General features: G+C 39.2%; 1 protein-coding gene across 18 annotated transcripts in view; it reads right to left on the bottom strand.

The window, feature by feature from the left end:
- ROBO2 (roundabout guidance receptor 2) overlaps nt 1-19,547 on the bottom strand; it is a 901,420-nt gene that overhangs the window by 479,942 nt on the left and 401,931 nt on the right. The gene's annotated exons all lie outside the window — the stretch shown is intronic.

Raw genomic sequence — 19,547 nt, 5'->3', positions numbered from 1 at the left:
AATGTTTTTGTTTAGAGAAGCCTAGCCATATATGTATATAATGTTGATGTGTGTTTCAATCTGGTTTCCAGATTGTGGATTTTTTAAAAAAACATGTTTTAAACAGTCTTTTTAAATTGTTTCTTACTGATAATTTTATTGTTTTATTCTTTTCATAACCATTTTGTGGTCTTATTGAAATCAAGCCATTTATAAACATGGTGAAATAAATACTCCCCTCGATTGCCCTCAAACCTATGAACAGCACAGCCAGCTTCCTTGTATGTGTGTGTGCACAGAACCTCTTTCGTCTTGACCCCTTCGTCCCAGAGAAATTCTCACTGATTGCTGTGAACTATGTCACTGAGCTACCCAACCAAGCAATGTTTTTATTTGGCAGATATATACTCTCTATTTGGGACAATTCTCTTGACTATTTTCCTACAAAATGTTTTATGTGCATCTTGCTCCCATCAAAATCGAAAACCTTCTTTTGTTCCCTGGAGTACTTGCTCCGGCAGGGTGGGGGCAGTTGCATTTCCAAGTGCCTGACAGCCATTGTCAAGAGCTGGAAACTGCAGTTGCTGAGGGGACAAGGCAATAAGAGAAACCTCAGAAGCAAGACAAGCTGTTTTTTCCTCCGTGCTCACTGATACAATTTGTAACTTCCAAGCCACTTCTGAACTGAGGCAAGCCAAGCTCACCCTTCACTAATTACTGACAAATTGTTGGACATGCTATGAAGCAGAACATAACTCTATTTAATAGTCTATCTCTTTTGTATATAGTCAGTGCATGGTGCTATCCCTAGAGGTTAACAAAGGAAATTCCTTTAATGGCAGACTGCATATATCATAGCAGATACGGGATCATCATAAAAAAACCCTTCTTACGTCACATTATTATTGATACAGCATTGTTGCCTTGTGCATTTTCCCCGCTCACTATCCATTGGTTACTGCTGCTGCACTGGGTGGGGAAACATAGGTGGAATAGTATTAGTTCACCAGGAAGTGAGTTGAGTAGACATGTATACCATTGTACTGTAAGTTTACTATACAGTGAAATGTTAATAAGTGCCTGCAGTTTAACTCTTCTTTGCAAAGTTTTCACATTTGCCTTTTAAGGGTGGAGGGGGATTGTTTAACATCCACCCACACTTCTTGTGTAGTACTATTTTCAGAAAACAACTTCTTGGTCTTACTTGATCTCAGTTAAACCCACCACAGGAAAGGTACATCTTGGTTGCTAGGGGGGAAAGGAAGGGCAAACAACAGATATTCCAAGGGCTAAAAAATAAGACAGGAAAACTACACAAAAGGGGAGGGGAAAACAGCAACTCCTTAGGACCCTAGGCATTTCTATTGTCTGGTGTCCAAACAACTCACTTATCCATCACAGTTTCACTTCGCTCATAGTTCATAAGCTAAAAAGCACTGCTAGGTGAGAGTAGACAGGCTGGCTCAAGTGACAGAAATTGCTTAGAAGGGTACCTGCACATTTTGCTTTGTAACTTTCCTTCTAGGCTGGCAAGAAACTTACTTTTCTAAAAAAGAATGAAAACATGGGGTCTGGTACCCCTGCTTTTGTGCACCAACAAAGGCTTTCACATCCGCCATGGTGTCTCTGTGGTCTGGGTTACGAACCCCTGCTATACACACTACACTGGAGTAAGCTACATTGGATGCAGTGGGAGTAGTAACATCCTTTGAGTTCAATGGGACTTATTGCCAAGTACATGTATGTTACAATTGCAGCTCAAGAATTCAAACTGAATTGTTGCTACTGGAAGACATTAGGTTGTAACAGACGTGCCCTTTTCCTAGTTTCCTAGTTCTGGGGTCCTAGGTGCATAGCTGTGGAGGACCCCACTGCAGGTATGGATAGGGCAGCAGATGACACACGGTCACTGGCAGTATTCCCAACAATGGTAGCGAGTGTAAGGCCCTAAAGCAAGTCATTAAGGGGGTGGAGCAGAGTTGGCTATGGCTCTTTTTAGCCTAGGCAGCCCCATTCTTTTGAAAGGGCCTGAACTGGGGTGTCCATCTGCATCAGCCAAAAGAAAGGGGATGAATGGAGCTGTCAGTTTGCCCCTTTGATTCATCTTACTGCTGGGCTGAGCATCTGCAAGAGAAGATGTGAACCCAGGTTTCCAGTTTGCATTCACCTTCATAATTTATATTTCCAAATTCTCTAGTGAGCTTCCATTCATTTGTTTTACAGAAGAGAAGCTGAATGCATATAAATTACTACCACGGGGTCAGAGTTGTAGGAGTAAGCTACAACTCTTCTTCATTCCACTGTCTCCCCATAACTTGATTCAAAACTTTGCCTCAATGGCAGTAATCAGTCTAGAAATGGAGCAGTGCCAAGTCTTTCTATCAGATTTCTTTCCTGTTTATGTTTGAGTCACTCAGAGGCTGTTTCAATGTACCCTTTAGACTATCAACAAAATGTGATATCTCTCCCCCTCCCCTTCTTCCATGATATAAAGGAAGTAATTGTAGCTGGTTGTGGTCTGTTGTGTATCATAATATTTTCCCATTTCAGCTAAGAATTGTCAGAGCAGTTGGGGGCAGGGAATTACAGTACCATTGAATCAAAGGTTCAGTGGAATATTTCATTTTGTTTAAAGGCTGCTGTCTTCTTTCAACATTTGCTTTGTCTTTCCCACGGCCTCTACATACCCATTTGAATACACACCCATTTGAGATATATGTGGATATTTTTAATTGTTATGATTTGGCAATTATAGTATTCTACCAGTTTAATCTGATCATGTATTGCCTATTAATATCTATAACAAAACACCTACATCTAAAGCAGCAGAATAGTCACTGCTGTAGGCAAGGTGAAGTATAGTTAAATCATAGAAGTCTCTGGCCAGTACTCTGGAAAAACCTAAGGAATAAGATCCAATTGATCATGTTTCCCTTCTCCAATGCTTAGCCAACTTCTGACTTCCTGGAATTTAACTTTATTGTTCATTAGCCTCTTGAGGTCACCTATTTTCTGGCACCCTCTCAAATATTTGAAAACCGTTAAGACTACATTCCTTTACACATTTGACTAGAAGCAGGACCTTTTGAACTCAGTGAATATACTCTTCTGAATAGACATGCATGGGATTGCTCTGTGAAGGGCATGCTTTACAGGCTAACTCCATCCACTTAGGAGCACAGGAAGCTGCTGTGCACTGAGTCAGACTATTGGTTCATCCAGCTCAGTATTGCCAACAATGAGTGGTAGCATCTCTCCAGGGTTTCAGGCAGGAGTACTTTTCAGCTCCACCTGGAGATGGTGGGGATTGAGCTTGCCACTTTTTACATACATAGCAGATGCTCTGCCACTGAGTTACAGCCTTCCTTCTGCTTTTCTACATAGCCTTCAATGCTAGGGGTTCTCAGACCAAGTCACTATCTTGATTTATTCATAAAAGTATTTATACACCACCCTCTCATAAAAAAATCAGGGTGGTGTGCAGCAATATAAAAACACAAAAAGCTATTAAAACCAGTACAAAACAATTATTAAAATGACTGGCTACTCAAGAAGATTCTGAATGGTGTACAGTCTGGAAAATGCTTTAGAACTTCTGCAGGCTACTGGAGTAAAGTGGACACAGCCCTGAATCCTAAGAGTCTTTGGCTGGCTTCTCTGCCCTCCTCACCTGCCTCCTCATGATGTTCCACTCATCCTGCCTTCCCTTTGTTTTCTTGCAAGAGACTGATATACCGAAGGAGAATAGAGGCCTGCTTCTACTTTAAATCCCTCTGCCCTGTCTTTCCATGACAGCACTCCAAATGGTTTACAAGAACTGTTAGCATAGAAGAGACTTCTGAGACTGAAGAGCAAGGTGCCTGCTGAATCTCTGCAGGAACCACAGTATGTTACCAGTGACTACCGTTTGTTTAGATGCTTATGCCTCCTTCCAGTGAGTACTGTGGAGGGAAGATGGAATTCTGTCGTGGCTCCACACTTTCAGCATAAGCATTTCTTTGCTTTCTAAGAACCCAAGAAGAGCATGCTGGGCGAGGCCAAAGATCTATCTAGTCCAGGGGTTGTCAGCCTGGTCCCTACCGCCCATTAGTGGGTGTTTCAGGATTCTAGGAGGGCGGTAGGGGGTTCGACGGCACAAGCTGAATCCTCCTTCCACGAGCACTACAGAAAGATGCATTAGTGGGTATAAAAAAGGTTGACTACCCCTGAATCTAGTCCAACACTCAGTTATCACAGGGGCCAACCAGATGCCAATGGGAACCCTGCAAGCAGAACTTGAGCGAAAGAGCCTTTCCCCCCATTTGTGATTCCCAACAACTGGTATTCAGAGGCATTCTGCCTCTGACAGTGGAGATATATTTTCTTTATGCACAACTCAATTTGTGGCTTTATAGGAAACCCAGAAATCTGCAGTCTCCCAGATATTTCTCCCCACCCGCCCTGTATCCCCTCTGTCCCCATTTCCATATTTGATTTTTAGAAACTCCTGTTTTAGATCACTTGAAGTACACAGAGTTCTACCCAGAATGTTAGTCTTCTTTTTACCTTTTTTTAAAAGTTGGCTGATTAATTAGACAAATTGTCAAAATGGTGATTAATAATAACAGCCAGCATCCAGATTTGCTGATTGATTTCATTTGTGATGACAATTCATATTAAAAGATGCAATGGAATGCTTCTTTGCTCAGAATTTCTTCCAGTCGAGATGCCCAGTTTATATGATGCTGACAAAAAGAAATGGGCTGAGAACATTCATTCCTTATTACTTGGGGTTTAGATTTGACCTCAAACTCATACCTTGAAATCAGCTTCCCTGCACAGCCACTTTTATTGACTAACATTTCATGCTTATAAATGCCTTTACCTTATCACAAAACTGGCTGTAATGGCTTATCTGATCCTATAAATGGAGTAGAAGAGAACACATTTTAAAAAGACCAATTTCTCCAAGGCAGAAGAACAATTCCATACTACAGATTTTATTTTTTTACAAAAATGTTTTCTAGCACTTGGAGGGTGGTAGAGATGATTTGCTGTTTTGGTGGGTGGGTGTTTTCATCTGAAGGTGTCTAGTGTGATTCAGTTTCTCCTCCAGAAATGCTCAATACTTTTTGCAGGAAAACGGCACTGTTAGGCTATAACAGCAAAAACAAAACCCCATGAGAGACCTGAACAGTACTTCAGCATTAAATAGACGAATAAATTATATTGTGCCACGAATTCACTTTGATGACAGCCCAGAGGATGGCAGGCATGCATGCCTGGGTTTAAGGTATAGCAAAGGATCAAACAATTCTTTTATAGTCCAAAAACATACCAAACTCCAGCAACTCTTTCCACTGCTTTGCATGGACAGAGCTAGCTCCCTACCCACTGAAAGCAAGGTCCCTGTAGCTGAGCTGGGGAGAGGGTGAGGTCTAGGGCCAGAGAGGCATGTGATCCCCAAGTCTGAGATTTCCTACTCCTGCGCTATTGCGAAACCACTACTGCAAAGCCACCATTGGATACAACCCACAGATTGCTGAGCTTTTCTATATGAAATCATTTCCAAATACAATTGGCCATATATGTATTTCAGCACATATCTGCAGTACATCAAACAATATGGAAAGCCATCACAGTTTTAGAATTGTCTATATATTTTTAATCCTGACTAGAGATTACAAAATTAATTTATTTTCTGGGGATACTTGTGCACACAAAGTATGCCAGTGTGGTGTAGTGGTTAAGAGCGGTAGTCACGTAATCTGGGGAACCGGGTTCGCGTCTCCACTCCTCCACATGCAGCTGCTGGGTGACCTTGGGCCAGTCACACTTCTTTGAAGTCTCTCAGCCCCACTCACCTCACAGAGTGTTTGTTGTGGGGGAGGAAGGGAAAGGAGATTGTTAGCCGCTTTGAGACTCCTGAAGGGGAGTGAAAGGCGGGATATCAAATCCAAACTCTTCTTCTTCTTCTTCTTAATGCTGAGCATCCACTACAGTTTGAAAATTTATTTCACCAGGAATGACTCCTTTAGAAAACTTCACAACTACAAAGAACAATGAACTGGATAAATATACATTTCTTATTAGTTTGTATTACTTTAGACATGATGGTAATAATATGCCTTAAGATACAGCTTCTCTGAAACTCATTAAGAGTAAAATACATTGAGTGAAAATGTGAGGCTGAGGCAGAATTGCTTTTCTGCCTGAGAGTAAAAATGGAACGCCATATGTCAGGCCTGAAATAATGGAATGTGGTTAGCATTTTAGTATGTATATAAATTTGTCTAGGTTCTTACAAAAAGAGAAAACACACACACAGAGAAATGGAAAAAAATGAATACAACATTAAGGGGATGAAATCTGTGAAGGCAATTATAAATTTTAGTGACTGAAAATAGAAAATCTATGTGCTTTGGAACCTTGGCAGAAATCCAATCAGTAGTCCTAATTAAAATGAGTTTGATGGTTTCAACTTAGGTCTTAAATGTGGCAGCTCACACTACTAAAAGCGCACATGAATGTGTCACAGTACCTTTCATATATCAACTTTTGCTCAAGGCAAATAAGGGGATGTAGTTAATACAGACACCAAATCACCTTTTCCTAAAATTCAAAGTAGTTACTTAATAAAAAATGGATGCTGTTTGAATAACTGATCACGAACTTCAGAAAAAGAAGAGACAGCATAGTCCATCCAGGTTGAGCAAACAAAGGTAATTAGTTGAGAATTATACATATTTTAAATATACTACTGCAATAATTTCAGGTAAGAAAAAGCTGTATTTTAAGTTTCCTACTTATAGGGGATATTCCTTTGCTCCCCTGCATACAGGAAATTGAAGATGATGGCTCAGTTCATACAGAACATCAAACAATCAAAAGTCAAACACAAATGTCAGTCTCATACTCTTCCACTCTGCTTTGCTCATGAGGGCAAATTTAAAGCTTCTATTCCTGGTTGTATCAAAATTAGCAAGTGATGTACCTCCCCCTTCAAATCACAGTCAACAAGCAAGGCTATAAATTCTGCTTTGATATTCTATTCTGTTAACAAAACTGGATTGGGGGGGGGGCAAGCAGTCATTTACTGAGTCTGGATGCCAATACCATGTTGCTGCTTTCTAGTCTTTCCCCACCATATATGACACCATATATGAAGTGCAGGGGGTTTCTGATGCCTTCAAAGGCATCTGGAGCATGCTGTGTTTCCCAGTCCAGAGTTCTGCAGCACCCTGGAAGGAGAGACAAAGCAAAGTGATAGCCTAATAAACAACAATGATCAAACGGGTAATGGATTTCCTAAGGCATGAGTAGCCAACACGGGTAGACAACAATATTGTCTCTGACCATTGTCAATGCTAGCTGTGGTTGATAGGAGTTGTGGAACTACCATAAGTTGATAGGCCTTATGGCATACTGAAACTGATCCTGCAAAAATGAGGCATGACCAAGTTATGGAGTCTGTGAAACTTTACAACCAGTGGAACAATACAATTTGACTCAGATTGTTCTTCCTTATTCTAATCCAGTCTCACCAAATCTCCCTTCACCAAAAGCCTGGCTGATCTCATCTTACTTCTTCCTGGACTGGTTCTTGCATGGATAACTTTTCAAACTACCATTCAATGAGTGCAGCATTTTCAGAGTTCTGACATTCTGTGTAACCATCTCTCCTCCCCGCCCCCATTTTCTTGGCTTGAGTCCCAGTGCTATTCTAACATGTCTGTAAGGATAAATAAGCTAAAAACTTTCTCCTTTCAGGGAAAGTAGGACTCATTGGAGCATATGTCCTACATCTGGCAAAAATGCTTTGATAAATACACGTACCGGCAGGAATCTAATTATTTCTGTTGCCCTTTAAGAGCTACCATTACTTGTGCTATTCCAGACAGAAGAAATAACACAGTAAGAGAGAAAACCCCAGCTAAGTTCTAAAATTTGCCAAGTCCCTGACATGAGGACAATCTTAGGTAATTCAATGAATGTGCGTGCATGTGTTCAGATATTATTATTGTTATTGTTATTATTACTACTACTACTGCTACCATCACTACCCATTGACTGCTTGTTATAAAGCGGTTTCCAAGCAATTTGCAATACTGTACATAATAATATCAGCACATTCATCAGAAAATGTGCAATTCATTAAAAATATACCAAAAAAACCCTCACCCAGAACAGCTACAGGAAGCTTTGGCAGCACACTAACAGCAAAAATATAATCATCCTAATCCACCAAAGTCTATGAGGTAAATTAAGATTTTACCTGGCACTGAAAAGGAAAAGTTGCCAGGCAGACCACACTATGCAGAGAGTTTCACAGATGAGCAAGTGATTGTTGGCTCCAAGTCTCTATGGACCATATATTATGTCCTTCTGAGTAAACATACCTAGGATCAATCTGCTTGCCTGCACCAAATAAGATGTTTATACATAGGGCAGTCAAGAATATGATCTGAATATGCCAACGTTTCAGTGTAGACACATTACATGCAAAAGATCAGAGGGAGTTTTTAATTGAAAACTAAAAGAATAAAGGGAAAGGATCCCTGCAATGAAAAATAACAAAGGACTAGAAAGGACACATGCATGAACATCCACATTCAACAGTTAGCTAATAAATCAATGCCCCCAGATATTCTGGTGGTAATTAAAATTGGAGCCAAGTCTCTCTTCTCCCGCCTCCCCCACAACATCAAGAGACAAAGGCATTTTCTAAAGTCATCAAGAGAGGTCCAGATGGTGATTTATAAACTGTGAAGAATATGATCTCATTTTAAAATCACAATCATGTCCTAGGTGTTCAGAATAAGCTGGCATGAGGCTAGACACTGGCGTCCCTACTAATACGTGACAGATATGACATAAATAATTATCTGAATCTCTTTGGCACACATTTTTGGCTCACTAGAAATGCTAGTGTTATGTTTGCTTTGCATTCATCCTGTTTGCAAGCTACGAAGGACAGATTATGTTGCTGATGAAGTTACCAAGGCTTGTTGTATTCCAATACAAGACCGGGGGTGGGGAAAGCAATGAGCGTAGGGCATGAATTTGATTGAACTGAGGCCAGGAAGGAATCTGATTTCCTTTCCTCAGCTTTGTCTGCCACTTTCCCTCCTGATCTATGCAGTCTTTCATATCCTCGTCCCTGCAGTTATGCTGACACAGACACAGTGGACGCACCACACACAGCTGCAAACTAGGAGACTGCTCTTTACACTCAGCCAGATCATTAATCAGAAATAGGATTGCTTGCTGTGTCTGCAAAACATGGCTAGAGCAGGGAACTAATTGTCAATAATAGAAACACTCATGTTAAACAGAGCAGCCAGATATCAGAATAAGCTGCCAGCAGCCGAGGAGCTTATCCAGATGATCAATGAATGTGTTCTACTATCACATTTTTTTTACCTGTATATGAGTCTCCCAAATTTTTAATCAAAGGCAATAGTTTGATACCCAGGTGACTAAATGATTGCTTATTATGGAGTGCATATATACTTGGTAGTATGTTTGTGTACAAGGTATTGCCAAGTGGGACACACCACTTTTCTGGTTCTCCGTTATTTCTAAGCAGGTTCAGATGTGTAGTCAATTGTTCCTCACCACTTGGAAGGATTATTATGTGCACATGGTGGTAAGCTACCACATGATAAGGGACATCTGAATTCATTCCACCTACTGTTGTTTAATTTGCAGCAATCTGTTTCACCACCTGCTGCCTCTGTATTTGCTGGCCATTGCTGATGCTGTCATTCACAATGCCTGCTTGCACCAGTGTGCCACCAGCTTTATGTACAGAGGCTATTTTAACATCTAGTGCTGCAACTGAAGTTTACCCATGTAGAACTGAACATGATTTTACAGAGTCTGCCTAGTCAAAATATCTGCAGAAGTGTCCATGATTTTTTGTTTCTTTGTTTGTTTAAAGTCAGATTAGCAAACATCCACAAGGGGTGGCGATTTATTTTTTTTAGTCCATCCCTAATATTAATATGACAAAACATTGTGGTGGTGGTGCACTTTCAGAAATGGCAGCAGAGACAGCATAAATACAGTGGTACCTCGGGTTAAGAACTTAATTCATTCTGGAGGTCTGTTCTTAACCTGAAACTGTTCTTAACCTGAAGCATCACTTTAACTAATGGGGCCTCCTGCTGCCATTGCGCTGCCGCTGCATGATTTCTGTTCTCATCCTGAAGCAAAGTTCTTAACCCGAGGTACTATTTCTGGGTTAGCGGAGTCTGTAACCTGAAGCGTCTGTAACCTGAAGCGTATGTAACCCAAGGTACCACTGTAGTATGGCATAAGGTGTTGCTGAACTTGCTTAAGTTCCTGTGTAAGAGGCATGGTTGCCTGACATGCTTTCAGGCTTTCCTCTTGCACCACTCTGCATCCTAATATCTGATATGCCATTTGGGAAATTCACATGGATAAGTTGATAGGTTCTCATTGGAGATATTCCCAATGGCAGTTTGTATTAATAGCATTACCAGGTGGACATACCAGGTACATATGCCTGTACTACATGTGACTCTGGATCCTGTGAATATAAGAAGAGCCTTGCTGGATCAGACAAAAAGGGCAATCTAGGCCAGGATCCTATTTCCCACTGTGGCAAACCAGATGCCTATGGGATGCTCACAGCCAGGATGTGTGGGCAATAGCCTTCTCCTGACATGGTCCCAGACCAGGACTCTTTGGAGGCAGAGTCCTATAGCAACTGCAGCTCTGAGGACTGCTGGTCTGACTCAATAAGGCAGCTTCCTATGTCCCTCTGAGGCTTATTAGCTTCCTTACAAACATTCCAATACAAGGTGATATGAGAGGCTGTGGTCAGCATATACCATGTCTATATATTTATCTTTAAACTTATGCGTAAGGTATAACATTAAAGGTGCTGAAATTAATTGAATGTCTTCAAGTTCAGCTTCAGTGTAAGCAAATGAAGATAACCAAGGAGGAATCACTTTAAGTGAAGATCTAACAAATGGGCATCTTCAGTTTCACAGGCCTGTTAAAATTATTCATTCAGCCATGCAAGGATTTCACTACAATGCACAGTTCAGACTATTTAAGCCTTACCATCCAAGGCTGCTCTATTAGGACATCAATTCTGAAAAAAACAGGAAGTATAACTAATATGAAAATGTTTCCATTAAATAGTAATGTAAATTGTTTAAATTAATATGTAAACATCATAGTCAATTGAAAAGTTAATTAAAGGCATACATCACTACAATAATAATTAGGCAAAGCTGATTAGCTTCATTGCTAATGTCTCCCCTGCATTTCTGATTGCATAGGAATGTCTAATTTAGAGAGATTATTTCATTTTCACAAGGTTCTTAAAATCACATATTGGATTCCATGGAATAAAAATATACAGACTTTTGAGTTGCTTTGTTTCAATTTCCAGTGTCTCTTGGAACCAGAAGTCAGTTTATTTTTGCATAGTTGCCATTGTGCATCTGTTAATGATAATACAGTTTCCAAACCCTTCTGAAGATAAAGTCATTTTCCAATATGAATAATTTTTTGACTTCCACCAAAGCTTGATCTGGGCATTCATCATCACTATAATTTCATAAGGGAGGAAAAGTGAGGGCCACACTCACTTGCCTCACCCCTACACTCTGCAGCACCAGCTCTTCCTCATTCTGTATATGTACTGGGACTCTAAAACTATGCAACAGTGAGGAGGAAACTACCATAGCACTGCTTTTAGCTCCTTCTTACTGCCCCAGCATATCTGCAAGATGTATATATTAAGTTGGTTTCATCCTTCGCCTGTCTTTTCCACACAGCCTACCTGATACTATTCAAGGCCACTTCTCCAACAGCTTCCCTTAGTTCTAGCTACCCTAACCAAGTTATCCCAACCATTTGCCTCAAGACCCTCATATCACATCTAAACTGAAAATATACAGAGTGCCTTCAGTGTTGTCCCAATGCCCCAGTGCAATGCAGTGCAGTCTTAAATCACATACTTATCCAGTATTGTCAATGTCATTGAGATGTCTAGCCAGAAGTAAGTCCTGTTGTGTTCTTCATCTTGGATAAGTGGCTACAAGATCACTGTCATATTTTCATTATAGTCACAGGTATGTATGCACATGTATGTATGTATGCAGATGGAAAAGAATCCTTCTGATTTCAAGGTAAGAAACAGTCTTCAGGAGGATGACTTAGACCATTCTTCAAGGGGTACCTTGTTGTTGTTGTTGTTTAAAATCATTTTAAGAAAACCAGGAGCTCATGCTCAATTGAACTGAATAGAACTGGGATGAGAGCGTAGCATTATGTAACTTGATTCAAAGCCTGTATAAGATCATAGTGGGACTTGTGGTCCTGCTGTGTTTGTCACACTCTACTGTAATATAGAGATCTAATTCAAACCAGTTAGGAAAGAGGGCAGAAGAGCAACTCTACCATATTGTGCGTGTTTATAACCAAATTCTGGTACTAATTGATTTTTCATGCTCCAGAACTGTAATTATGGAATTCCACTCAGACATCAATTCAATATCTGGTTTACACAGCACACAGAGACGCAAACAAGTACTCAGTGCAATTATAAAGGTGTTGACCTTTAAAAGCTGTTAATTTGCATATGAATTATAATTAATCAATTCAAAAATTCAATCTAGTACCAACATAATTAGATACAATTGTACTACTGAGTACATTATGAAAGCCCTACCCAGAGGAATACAGAAACTACTGCTTTTCTTACAATCCATGTGCTTCTAGGTCAACAAAATATCTGTAGTATAGACAATGCCTGCTTCGTAACATGACAATTGTGGCAATTTTACTGGAAAGAAATATTGGAGAATTGCATAAAGCGGTCTTTGTGAGAATTTGTGAAATGATGTTTCTAAAATGCATTTGAATGCTCCTAGAGAACAATGAGCAGAAACTGGAGTGTGAGCTGATACATGCCAATGCGGTTAGCTAAAACCACTGTGGTGACTATATTCCAGATTCTATGAAAACCTTTAAACAAGGGCAGGAGGAGGAATCACCCAACCAAACCAAACAAAAAAACACTACTGGTAATTAACCATCACATTTAATGGTCCTTGACCTAAACCCTGTGAGAATACACTGTAATTAAACACACCTGCAGGATAATAATTAGAGTCACCTAAGGACTAAAGCAATTAATATAAGAATATTCTCCAGAGGAAAAAGAATTTGTTTTAAATACATTTTTAATAGCCCCGTGTCTAGAAAAAAAAAATCCATATTGAGAAGTATGCCACCTTATTATGCAAGCTTGTTTTCATTCACCTGGAATCCATTCTGTAGATTTGTAGATAAACACAATACCAAGAACCATGTCTGTCCAATACACACTCTCTCTCCCACAAAAAGCTGCCACAAGCTTTCTCTTACTTGCTTTTTTTTTTTAGGAAACCACCAAGATTGTTGACTATTTGGGGAAATAGTGATTTTAAGCTTTTGGAGCTATTTCTGCTGCTTTTCTCTTCACATTTCCATACATTCCCCCAATGCCATTTTTTCACCCAATAACCAGGACATATGGCAAGCCTAGGTAGCATGAGACGATATTATAGTCCTTATTCCATTAATATCCAAGTAAAGATGCTGTATGGCTATTCTGATGAACAACTGGGTAGGTGTAAGGTATCTAAAAGCTCAGTGGTTGGAAAAGGTGATTCTACACTGGAAACCCAATTATGCATTTAAGTATTGTATTATCCTCATTAAGTAACTAATCATTAGGTGTTCCTCTATACATTGTTTAAATTACTCATAATAGCTTTGTGAACAGGACACTTCTTTATAAATCAGAAATTGTGGGAATGCCAGTGTCTTTTGCTTATATGGCAATATAGCAATATTGCTTATATTGCTTATATAGCAATACAATAAGAATAGAAACAATTAAGCAAAAAATGGCTGAATGTGGTTTTATTAATTTCCGGTTATATCCTTAAGATTAGAAGTTATTGCGTCATATGATTATGTATATACACTTAGAATGATTTTTAAAATATATTTTAATAAACATATCTGGGTTCCTTTGGGAGGAAGGATAGGATATAAAATTAATAATAAATAAATAATAGAAGCCGCTTTATTGTTAAATTATCACCACCTAGTTAATATGCAATTAATGCTCTGCTCTGTTCAATCTTTCCAAAGCTCTCTTGGAAAACCAGGTGCTTTGAGGGTAGAGCAGCAATATACAAGGCAGCTAATATATTTTGCAGCAAAATGAATATGCTAAATTGAAACAGACATCAAATGATTCTTTCCACCATACAATCCAGCCACTTAAAAAAAGCAACATCCAAGGAAAGAATTTTTTAATATTTCAGAAGTACACATTCATGAATTATATATAGTCAGAAAGATTCCAGGAATCCATGCAACTAAACATTTAGATTCTGAGCAACTCCTGCTATTTTTCATTGTCTTTTAATGAATAAATAATTTCTTTCCCTACTACCACATATTCAGGTTCCATTGCATAATTTTCAAAATAGATATCAAAGTTATCTGGTTATCCTATATGCTCCTTCTCACTTATCTCCTCAAGGGGAAAAAGTTTGGTTGGAAGATGAGGGATTGGGAATTGATTGGGCTTTGGTATTTTGCTTCTTGTCTGAATCAATGGATTACACACTTTAAATAATTTATGTCACTAAGTATGGTGGCAAAACAGTGCTAGAAAAGTTAAAGCACTTCTACTTAATGTTAGATTTGTCTACTTGTACTCCTAGTTTAAAGCTGTATAGTATAACCAGACCCTGGGAAATAAATCACGGAAGTGTGTATGGAAATCAAAATACAAAAAGGAGCCATAAAACATTAAAACGGAAGGGGAGGGAACAGGATGGGGGGCTATGGAGAGAGATATCAATTACAAACAGCTCTTAAAAATAATATCAATAGATGTCAGTTCTCATAATGAAGGGATGTAAGAACTGAGCCCAACCCCCCAAAATTAGTATTGGGACCTGTGTTTTTAAATTTTTTCATAAATGATCTGAAGTCAGAGGTGTGCAGTGAGATAACCAAGTATGCTGATGATACCAAATTGTTCAGGATGGTAAGATCAAAAAGGGATTTCAAAGGATTCTAAAGTTTTTATAGGTTGTTGCGGGGGACTAAGTGGTATATTTAAAAAAAGAAATGTTTCCAAGTTGAGTGAATGGGCATTAAAATGGCAAATGTGATTCAGTGTAAGCAAATGTAAAGTGTGGCACATGGGTACTAACTTCACAGATCTGTTACAGTGCTTTTTTTCTAAAAAAAATGTTTAGAATCATACTTATTTTCCTACTCATATTGAAATACTGCCCCTCAATGAGGCCAAACTTAGATTCACAAAATGTTTAGGGGTACACATACACCTGCGTCCCCCCAGAAAAAAGCATTGTGTTTATATGAGTCGTGGTGGGTAGCTCAGTGAAAATGTTGACCCAGTGTATGTCAGCTGTGGAAAAGGTGAACTCTATGTTAGGGATCATTAGGAAAAGGTTTGAAAACAAAATAGCCAGTAGCTGCACTTGCAATACTGTGTACAGTTCTGGTTGCTGCACCTCAGAAAGGGGAAACCAAAGTGATTCAGAGGCTGGGTCTCCTTAGTTTAGAAAAAAAACAACAGCTAAGGTTGCGGGGGGAAATGGCAGAGGTACAGGAGGTTTGACTAGATGGGCCTTTGCTCTGATCTGTCAAGCTCTTCTTACATTCACATTATGTACTTTTCGTTCAGCACAAGCAGTGCTTTATAAAATGAAAATGGATATAGTGCTGTGAGTGATGATGCTCAAGCTAAACCTACCCTTTTACTGGGTAAAAAACAAAAGATAGGACCATTTCTCACCAAGTGGAATTCAGAGGCATTATGGAAAAAGCAAAACAAAACCCTAGACTTCTTTTCCTTGATCTGGTGAAATGGATTGAAACATGTAGCCTCTAGGCAGTTTTAAGGTACAGAAAGAAGCTATTATAGCACAATTTGCTTGGTGAAGCCTAAAATAAAGGATATGTTGAAAAAATGTAGTGCATTTTCCAGTGGAAGCAAAAAGGAAATATTATTAGCATTAAGATAGTATTAGATTCTCTGCTACATGCACATTTCCATGACAAGAAAAAACAAGTTCCTTTTCCATTGATGCTGAGCACTATTGAGCAGATTTAATTTCCATTATTTTACTTGTCAGTACTCAGGTTGACACTGAGTCCTAAACATAACTAGCTCACAACTGGCTTGGCAGCTGCTGTACAGTTTTGGCCAAAACCACCAATCAGACTACTTAAACACCAACAGCACAGGTTTAGTCCTCTTTTCCTGGTTATACCTCTAGTGACATCACAATACTCTTATTTTTCTTGCCTTTTCCAATTTTGTTGCCTGCTGGTGATGTCACATGTTTTATTTTTTGCTGGATATTATTGGGAGACAGTATGAGAAGACAGAGGACTGCTGTTTTAGCCCACTTTCATCAATTAACAATTCCATGATGGGTTATAGCATAAACCATAAAAACAATACGGTCAATTCAAACAAACAACAATAACTGATTGAATTTCACAATTTAAACTGTCACACATAACTCTAAAACTGACTTTTGGAGAGCAGCCTTGAGTTTCCCATAACATCTGCTTACAGGTTGTTCTCATAAATATATGATTTTGTCAAAGCAAACATGTTGACTATTAGCTAAAAGAGGGACAGGGGAAATGTGTCTGTAAATAATATATATTGTCTCTCAGTGCTTTTAGTGAAATGGAAAGAAAGTACTGGATTGGAAAAACATTGGAAAGTCCCTCTATACTGTATCTGTTTTTTTCGGTGAGTGAAAGTTGTGTGGAACTGCAAGTGGATGGGGCCGTGTGGGGAAATGTAGAATCCTACCTGTCTCACAGTGTCTACATATATATATATATATATATAATATGTGTCACAAATTCATTTACATTATAGCAGGAGTGGGAAGATTTCAGTTTTTATAGGATACAGTATACTTTTTCAAGACAAAAACATAAACTAGAATTCTGAGGTCTGCCAAGATCCCAATTTAAAATCTACAGATCAGGTAAAACACCAGACTCAAATTGCCCATCAGAGATGCAGAAACACCTATTCAAAGGCAGCCACTTAATACACATATTTTATAGATGATAAATTATTATCACATATTCGGAATAAGGACACCTTGCTGATCTACTGCCATTCACCAATAGATCAACCCATAGATCCCAATCTGGCCACCCCTGCTCTAGATTGCCATGTTGTCATGATAGACACAAGCCAAATCTGCATTACTACCTTTCTTTGTCTTATTTTATTTCCCCCCCAACTCTTGCCAGTTACCTAGTTCATATAATCACACACTTTTTTCCAAATTAGTTATGTGTTGTGTCACCAATTATTATAGCATAGCCAGCAATAGGCAGCTGATGTACCAGTTGGAATACATTATGAAATAAGAAGTTTGTTCTCCTGCTCGAATCAAATAAAAATGTCAAAGCACTGCAATCAGACATGTCTAATATGAATATTCATTGGCAACTGTTCATGGCAGATTTATGAATGCTTTCACCTGCTGCAAGACTGAAAACGAAAAACATTAAGTTGCAAAATAATACTATTAACGTAAGCTGGAAAGGAGGAAATAAACATATATACATATACACATATGGGATAATGATCATGGAATTATACGATCCTGTGAGAAAAGGATGATTTTATTGCTTCACTTTATGAAAACATTTGTTTTATATATGCAGACTGTGAAGGTCTCAGGACTACTCACTATCATCATGCAATACATTCAAGAGAATATTACTAGTTTATGTGAAGAAACATACCCAGCTACCTAATCACCACCTCATTGCAGAACCATCTGGGAAAATATATCTTTCAAGACTGCAGCGCTGTACGGATAATTCCCATTAGTTCTTTGAACAAAAGAGAATAATCTACTGCACACAATCTTATTGTAGCCTTGGACAAAGAACTTTGAATTTAACTAGGAAACAATATTGGACATCATCCTGCCAAATTTGAGACTACTAAGTAAATTGGTTTTAATATGAAATTCTAATCAATGGGGCTTAAGGGTATTTAACTTTGTTGGACCATCATGCCCATCACTCTTGCCTTGAGCATCAATATTCCTTCGGTCAAAGCAACTATTTTGAAACAACAGAAATGGAAGTAATCTGAGATGTAGCCACAGTGGGATGAGAAATAAGTGAACATTTGAGGTATCCTGCCTTATGGGAGCAAAAGTGGCTTCAACCCAAACAAGTAAAGATTTGGAGGTATTTGGAGACTTTGGATTTTTTGGACTTTGAAGCTTTAAAACAAGGCTTTATTTCTCAAGGTCCAGATTCTGTATGGGAAGGGAAGTGCACATTTAGCACCTGTTAATCCAATAGTAATTTGTGGTGCTAAAGATGGGGACACAGTAGCCTGCAGTTCTACAATACTGTGGTGCTCAAACTGGGCACTATTTCCCTGCTCTCAGAAACACTGGCAGTGCTGACTGAATGACAGAACTACAGCTCATTTAACATGAAACACTTACATGAAGTGCAAGAATCTTCCTGGCCTTGGAGGTCAGATGACACTCGATGGCCAGTTCCATGATATGGTCCAATAGAACATTCCCACGACTGATCCCAGACTCTGGCCATTTTGTTACTGTGGGAGGCCATCAGGCTCTCTCCTAGTGTATCACAGACCTTGGTGACCAGTGATGTACATAGATGAAACCCCCTGAGGTGGGGAAGGAGGGGAAGTTCTGTCCTTAACTTTTCGTGGAGGTGGCAGCAGTGGAGGTGCTACAGCCAGCACAATGCTGCTCTATTGGTCAGCAACTTGCACCTCTGCTTAGCAACCATGCACTTGCGTGATTCTGGCAGCAGCACTCCTTACCTCTGTTGTAGGTTCTCAGCACCTAAAGTTAAGGTAAAAAAAATTGCCGCTAGACTTACTTTGTGACTGCTAGCAGGATTGCCTAGCAAATGGGCTCACTGACTACTGCTGCTAACTGGCACCTCACCCCTGCCCTACTGGTTCTTGGCTGCCAGATGATTTATATAAGAAAAGCCTTACAGGATCAAGTCAAAGGCCTATCTAGTCCAGCATCTTGCTTCCACCAGATGTCTCTAGGAAGCCCAAAGGCAGGAGCAGAGCGCAATAGCATTCTCCTCATTGACAGTTCCCAGCAACTAGAATTCAGAGGCATACTGCTTTGGACAGTGGAGGCAGAACATTGTGGCTAGTAGACATTGATCACCTTATTCTCCATGAATTTGTCCAATCCTGTTTTACAGCCATCCTAGGTTTTGCCTGATGACCCTTCCATCCACATAACTGACCTGTCCGAAATACATTACTCAAGAAAGAGCCTGAGGGTATCAATATTCAGTTTCCAATAAGCTCTGTGGTGTTTTGTTTTTTAAAAAATTAGCAAGGTATAGTTTAAAACTAACAACAACATGATCCTGATATTATTATTGTTTTGTGGATCTTTGGACCACAATAAAGTTTTGATTTTGATATTATTATTTAGGTATATTAATAA

Source organism: Podarcis melisellensis (genome assembly GCF_964234715.1).
Source record: "Podarcis melisellensis genome assembly, chromosome: 4".
NCBI classification, from domain to species: domain Eukaryota; kingdom Metazoa; phylum Chordata; class Lepidosauria; order Squamata; family Lacertidae; genus Podarcis; species Podarcis melisellensis.
The sequence above is the reverse complement of the archived record's forward strand: the minus strand, read 5'-3'. Positions and strand labels throughout refer to the sequence as shown.